Source organism: Chiloscyllium plagiosum, chromosome 36 (assembly GCF_004010195.1).
Source record: "Chiloscyllium plagiosum isolate BGI_BamShark_2017 chromosome 36, ASM401019v2, whole genome shotgun sequence".
NCBI classification, from domain to species: domain Eukaryota; kingdom Metazoa; phylum Chordata; class Chondrichthyes; order Orectolobiformes; family Hemiscylliidae; genus Chiloscyllium; species Chiloscyllium plagiosum.
Window position 1 is genome coordinate 10,121,258 of NC_057745.1, and position 7,876 is coordinate 10,129,133.

Sequence of the window (7,876 nt, forward strand, 5' to 3'; positions counted from 1 at the left end):
TGGGACTGAGACAAGGTGGGGGAGGGGAAATGAGGAAACTGGAGAAATCTGAGTTCATGCCTTGTTGTTGGAGGGTTCCTAGGCGGAAGATGAGGCGCTTTTCCTCCAGCCATCGTGTTGCTATGGTCTGGCGATGGAGGAGTCCAAGGACCTGCATGTCCTTGGTGGAGTGGGAGGGGGAGTTGAAGTATTGAGCCATGGGATGGTTGGGTTGGTTGGTCCGGGTGTCCCAGAGGTGTTCTCTGAAACATTCCTCAAGTAGGCGGCCTATCTCCCCAATATAGAGGAGGCCACATCGGGTGCAGCGGATGCAGTAAATGATGTGTGTGGAGGTGCAGGTGAATTTGTGACGGATCTGGAAGGATCCCTTGGGGCCTTGGAGGGAAGTAAGGGGGAAGGTGTGGGCGCAAGTTTTGCATTTCCAGCGGTTGCAGGGGAAGGTGCCGGGAGTGGAGGCTGGGTTGGTGGGGGATGTGGACCTGATGAGGGAGTCACGGAGGGAGTGGTCTTTTCGGAACGCTGATAGGGGAGGGGAGGGAAATATATCCCTGGTGGTGGGGTCTGTTTGGAGGTGGCGGAAATGACGACGGATGATACGATGTATATGGAGGTTGGTGGGGTGGTAGGTGAGGACCAGTGGGGTTTGTCCTGGTGGCGATTAGAGGGGCGGGGCTCAAGGGCGGAGGAGCGAGAAGTGGAGGAGATGCGGTGGAAAGCATCGTTGACCACATCTGGGGGGGAAATTGCGGTCTTTGAAGAAGGAGGCCATCTGGGTTGTACAGTATTGGAACTGGTCCTCCTGGGAGCAGATACGGTGGAGATGAAGGATTTAGGAATATGGGATGGCGTTTTTGCAGGGGGTAGGGTGAGAGGAGGTGTAGTCTAGGTAGCTGTGGGAGTCGGTCGGTTTATAGTAAATGTCCGTGTTGATTCGGTCGCCCGAGATAGAAATGGAGAGGTCTAGGAAGGGGAGGGAGGAGTCTGAGACGGTCCAGGTAAATTTGAGGTCGGGGTGGAAGGTGTTAGTAAAGTGGATGAACTGTTCAACCTCCTCATGGGAGCACGAGGCAGCGCCGATATCATAGAATCCCTACAGTGTGGAAACAGGGCACATGGCCCAACAAGTCTACACACCGACTCTCCGAAGGCTAATTTACCCAGACCCATTCCCCTACCGCATTACTCTACATATACCCGTGACTAATGTACCTAACCTACACATCCCTGAACACTATGGCAACTTAGCATGGCCAATGCACCTAACCTGGACATCTTTGGAATGTGGGAGGAAACTTGAGCATCTGGAGGATATAGGGAGAATGTGGAAACTCCACACAGACAGTTTCCCTAGGCTGGAATCAAACTGCACTGTGAGGCAGCAGTGCTAATGACTGAGCCACCATGCTGCTTGAAATCACTTCGGACTCATTTGATCAACATCCGTGGGATAACGTGCATCACCTTTCTCTGGAACAGATTCAAAGCTGAGTAATAAAAGATTAGGATTCTAACTCACTGCCTCATCTCCCTTTTATTGGGCTTCCGATGGAGTAATATAGGTGATTACATAATGAGAATATAAAGCTCACTGAAGTGTCTTCAGCAGATTAGTTGACAACATGGTTGCAAAATGCTAGTAGATTTCCTGTATGTCATGGTGGCAACAATCAGTTGTTAGTCGGCAACAACTTCCAATTCAGGTCAAAGTGGTTTTCATCAATTAACTTTAATACACATTAACTAGTGGCAGCATTTTTCTATGGATCACATTAAACTGCAACAATTTTGGAAAAAAGACTGGCTCCTCTGAATTATCAGTTCTGACTGTCTTCCATCAAAAAGGCATTTACGATTGTTTAATTGCACATGTGAACTTTAGGCTCTGTTCTAACTTCTGAGTGTTCTGACAGCACTCTAACCTTTGAAGGGAACAGTTAGCAATTTTTGTACTATTCAGCCATTCTAAGCTTTCACTCCTTCAATTATTTGCAACATGCTTTATTGTACTTTATGTGTCAACCTTTAGCGTATACCGGATATTTTCTTATCAATTCACTTTTTAAACTACCGTTATCATTCATTAACATACTGTGGATGTTTATTGCCCATTCCTAGATTGCCCTTGAATAAATGCAGTATTTATGACGAGTAAATCAACACAACTGAATAACATGATAAGCATTTCAGAGGACAGTTAAGAATGAACCGTGTTGTTGTGGGTCATGGAGTCACTAACGGGCCCAGGCTCAGATTGAGGGTAGCAGTTTCCTTTTCTGAGAGGTATTAGTGGTCCTATCAAACAAAATAAAACCCATCACGTTTCTAATTCTCAGTGTGGAAGAAGAGTCATTTTCTACTCAAAACATTAGCAATATTTTTCCCTCCACAGATGCTGACAGACTAGTTGAGATTGTCAACCACTTATTATTTGAAGTTCAAATCTCCAGCAGCCACAGCACTTGGTTTTTATTTCTGTCTAAATTGGTAGCTTGCTTCTTTCTGAAGATGTATTTCTCTAAGGTGTTCACTGTTCCCCATTTAAGGTGTAACATTCCAAGTGCCCATGAAGTTGACCTCCTTCAACCGTTCATCATCTGAGAAGAGAAAACTTTCTTCACATAGGGAAACATAATAAAATATAGCAAATACAGCAAAGATTAATGATACAATTTATTTCTTCTTGTAGTTAACTTCTCCAGAATTGTTGCAATTTCCCTTAATGTAGAACCCTCAAGAAACTGCTTACACTTAGCCCTTAAAGTTCTGTGGTTCCTTGAACAGGGCCTCACAAGGTGGTTGTATATTTGACATTCATCATTTTCATGAATGGCTCCACAATGCAGCAAATCACATGATCATGTTGTGGCATTGCAATCTTTGCAGTTACTGTCCAAATATTCATAATGTTTACGCTTTTTCAATTGCATATGTGAACTTTAGGCAAATGTAAGTAAAACTTACTTCATATCCCTTCCATCATTCATTTTATTGCATAATCATCTCTCATCTTTCCTGCCTTGCTGTATGTTGTTATGTCCCACAGTACAGAATCTGATTTAATTTTTGATGTGTGTTGCAGAATGTGACATTTAAAAATATATAAAACTTTTCAGATTTATTCTGAAGAAGGGTAACTGGACCAAAAACGTTGACTATGATTTAGAGTCATAGTGTTGTACAGCATGAAAACAGACCCTTCAGTCCAACTTGTCCATGTCAATCAGATATCCTAAATTAATATGGTCCCATTTGCCAACATTTGGTCCATATCCCTGTAAACCCTTCTTATTCAAATACCCATCCAGATACCTATTAAATGTTGTAATTGTATTTGCCTCAACCATTTGCCCTGGCAGTTCATTCCATATCCACACCACCCTCTGCTTGAAAAAGTTGCTCCTTAGGTCCCTTTTAAATCTTTCCCCTCTCACCCTAAACCTATGTCCTCTTGTTTTGATCTTCTCTACCCTGGGAAAAAGACATTGCCTATTCACCCTATCCATGCCCTTCATGATTTTATAAACTTCTGTAGGGTCACCCCTCAGCTCTGAGCTTTCTGGGAAAAGCCTATATAGCATCTCCCTATAGTTCAATCTCTCCAACCCTAGCAACATCCTTGTAAATCTTTTCTGAACCCTTTCAAGCTTCACAACATCTATCCTATAGCAAGGAGACCAGAATTGAATGCAGTGTTCAAAACGTGGCCTAACCAAGTCCTATATAGCAGCAACATGATCTCCCAACTGCTATACTCAGTTGCACATCTGGAGCACTGTGTACAGCTTTGGTCCCCTTATTTAAGGAAAGATATTATTTCATTGGAGATAGTTCAGAAAAGGCATTGTCTCAGAGCTGAGGGGAAGCTCTTCTTCTCTCAGTGTGTTGAGGGTCTTTGGCAGTCCTTGATACAGAGAGATGTGGTGCTGAGACCTTGTTATATTTAAGGCTGATATAGATAGATTTTTGATTGATAAAAGAATCAAAGGTTATCGGAAAAGGGCAGGAAAGTGGATGTGAGGAGTGTGGGATGAGCCATGATCCTGTTACAGACGTGAGGGACCAAATGACCTATTCTTGTTCCTATTTCTCATGATTCTTATTGTTCCTTTTAAAGTAATAGTCTAATTGCTTTTTGATTGCTTTGATTAAGTCAGTCTCTGCCATGCATTCAGACAATGTATTCTAGATCCTAACCCTGCACAGTTTAAAAATTACTTTTTCCACATTTTACTTTTGCTTCCAGTGCTAAGTACTCTAAATTTGTGCTTCTTTACCTCCATTCTTTCACAAATGGGACCATTTACTCCCCATTTAGTCTATCCAAAGCTCTCATGATTTTTAGTACTACATGCAGAACTTCCACTCAATTCATCTTCTCTAAAGTGAACAGTCCAATCTTCTCCAATCTATCATAATCAATAATCCTTCTCCCTGGAATCACTCTCACAAATCTTTTCTGCGCTTTCTCCATAGCATCCTTCCTAAAGTACAATGGCCATGGCCAGAATTGGATGCAATGTTCGAAATGAAGCCAAAATAGTGTTTTATATATGAAAGACAGACTCCCTTGCTCTTACACTCAATGTCTGTATTAGATTAGATTCCCTACAGTGTGGAAACAGGCCCTTCGGCCCAACAAGTCCACACCGACCCTCTAAAGAGCAATCCAGCCAGACCCATTCCCCTACCCCACATTATGGGCAATTTAGCATAGCAATTCACCTGACCTGCACATCTTTGGATTGTGGGAGGAAACTGTAGCACCCAGAGGAAACCCACACAGACACGGGGAGAATGTGCAAAGCCCACACAGTCACCTAAGGTGAGAATCGAACCCCTGTCCCTGGTGCTGTGAGGTAGCAGTGCTGACCACTGAGCCACCATGCCACCCCTAAGAATTCTAAGATTCTGTAAAGTATACAGTATATACAGTACAAAGTATATTTGCTTGTTCCAACCTGTTCTGCCACATTTAGTGATTTATGCACATTTATACCCATGTCCCTCTGCTCCAGCACCAGAGTAGTACTTATTTTTATATTGTCTCTCCATGCTTGCTTGACAAATTAAATCACCTCATTCTTCTCCACATTGAATGTCACCTGCTACTTATCTGTCCACTCCACAAACATGTCTGTTCTTTTGTAGTTATACACATGCGCGTGCAGAGTTGACAATGATTCCGTGTGCCCACAGTAACATTTCTGAACTTTGTGCAACAATAGTGATGGCATTGAACTTATTTTGTTAATGTTTAATGGATCAATCCATACGGTCAAGCTATGTTTTATTAATTTTCAATTCATTTACAATATAGTCACTGACAACATTCGTGATATAATAGACAGAATAATGCTTAGCAAAGGATATTTAGGTTAGTAAAGCAATTACTTCATGATTCTGAGTTTTGAAACTTACAAATTTAACTTTCTTGTTATAAAATCCAGAACTTCCATATTCTTCTCCAAACATTATTATAAATTTAGTTTGCTTCTGTCCTAGTTATTTCAACTTTGCACTGCTCCGATGCATTGTCTTCATCCTAACATTGAAAGCGATGCCTACAACCATCTAACCCATAAAATCTGGAATCCACACTTCCTTAAATCTGTTGAGTTGTGTAAACTTTAAGTCACTCATTATCCCAACAAATATCAATGTTTTGTTTCAATTGTTGTAGCACCGCAGACCTTGGACCTTAGATTTCTCGATTTCAAAATTATGTTCAGGGGTTATAGACCAGAAAGTACTTTGCAGTTCATCCAAACAGTTTCAAAGATAAATGACTTATCAGTCATAGAATAGCTCAGTTATCTAATTATGTGTTAACATTGTATAAACAACTTAATTCCATTGTCTCCCTGGGAAAATTCCATATATTCAATCTCGTTACATTAAATAATTTAACCTAAATCACATATGTACCTTCATTCTTCTAAATTTGAGCCTGTAATGCCACGTTTGCTAGAGATCCTGACAAACTCAATTCATGCATTATCATAGACATTTTAAAAACTTGAGGATTCTGCTTCTGCTTTTGTTGTACTGGAGTCACATACTAATAACCTTTTTCTGTTGGTATTTAAATGGATAGTGGCAGTGCTAGCTAAACCAGGCTGAAATAGTAATACTGATAATTATAACTTATACAGCATACAGGCAAGGAACTGGAATAGACCACTCAGTCCTTTGAGCTCGCTGATCAGGGTTGATCTGATTTTAATCTCAACTCTGCATTTTGGCATACCACTGATAATCTTTGTAATCAAGAGTCTATATGTCTCTGCCATAACAATATTTAAAGATGCTGCATCTACTGTCTTTTGAGGAGAGAAAGAATCAAAATCCTGTGAGGGAAAATACTTTTTTTCATCTCTGCTTTAAATGGGCAACCACTCATTTTTAGTTCAACATCTGCCCAGTCAAGTCCCCTAAGGATCTTTTATGTTTCAATTACATCACTTCTGACTCTTCTAAATTCCAGGGAATATAGGCCTGGCCTGTCTCGCCTTTTCTCATAAGTCAAACGACTCAATCCAGCTATTAGTCTATTGAATCTGCTCTGGACTACTTCAAATGCATTAACATCTCTGTGTAAGCACAGTGACCAGTACTGTACACAGTCTTACCAATGCCCCCTGTCTAACTAAAACCTAACCTCCTGACTTTTATAATCAATTCTCCTCTCAAGAAAACATAATATTCTATTAGTATTTCCTGATTACTTGCTGGATCTGCATACTAAACCTCTGCAATTCATGCACAAGTAAACCTAGATCTTTCTGCATCCTTTCTATTCTTTCTGCCAAAATGGACAATTTTACCCATTCCCACATTTAACCCCATTTGCCAGATCTTTTCCTATTGACATAACCTAAATATATTCTTTTGTAGGCTCCTTATGTCCTCTTCACAGCTCACTTTCCTGCCTGGCTTTGTGTCATCAGCTAATTTAGCCACTATACCTTTGGTCCCTGCATTCAAATCACTGACCTGAATTGTAAAGTGTTGGGGCCCTAACACATGTCCCTGGGGCACACCACTTGTAACATCTTGCCATGCTGAGAAAGACACATTTATTGCTACAATCTGCTTCCTATTAGTCAGTCAATCTTCTATCCATGACAATATGTTACCACCAATACCATGAGCTTTTATTTTCCACAATAATCTTTGATGGGACACCTTATCAAATGTTTTCTGTAAATCTAAGTACAGTACATCCACTGATTCTCCTTTATCCACAGCACACGTTACTTTTTAAAGAACTCCAATAAATTAGTTAAACATGATTTCCTTTTGACAAAACCATGTTGATGTTGCCTGATTATCTTAAACTTATCCAAGTGCTCTGTTGTAATGTCTTTATTAATTGTTTCTCACATTTTTCCCTGCCAGATATTAAGCTAATTGGCCTGTAGTTTCCTGTTTTCCACCTCCCTGTCTTTTTGATTAAAAGATATTATATATTTTCCCATCTAAGAGATTTTGCCCCAGAACTATTGAGTTTTGGTAAATTAAAACCAACACATCAAATATCTCACTGGTTATTTCTTTTAAGATCCTGGGATGAAATCTATCAGTACCGGGGGATATTTCATCTAATTACTTAGTACTACTTTCTTGGTAATTGTAACTTTCTGGAGTTTTTGAGTCATAGAGATTGACAGCACAAAAAAAGGGTTCTTTGATCTATTCCATTCATGCCAGTCAAAAACAACCACCTAACTATTCCATCTTATTTTCAGCACTTGACCCATACTCTTGTATGCTTTCTTAAATGTTATGAGGGTTTTCTGCCTCTGCCATCCTTACAGGGAATGAGCTTCACATTCCCACCACCCTCTGGGTGAAAAACATTTTCCTTAGATCTCCT

The 7,876-nt window shown here is 40.5% G+C and overlaps 1 protein-coding gene across 2 annotated transcripts in view; it reads right to left on the reverse strand.

The window, feature by feature from the left end:
* fanci (FA complementation group I) overlaps positions 1-5,570 on the reverse strand; it is an 81,816-nt gene extending 76,246 nt beyond the window's left edge. Inside the window, exon 1 of one of the 2 annotated variants that reach the window (XM_043677265.1) lies at positions 5,419-5,570. The gene's annotated coding sequence lies outside the window, so the exon portion shown is untranslated. The remainder of the gene's footprint in view (positions 1-5,418) is intronic. The other variant, XM_043677263.1, reaches the window with a different exon arrangement.
* Positions 5,571-7,876: the final 2,306 nt, after the last annotated feature.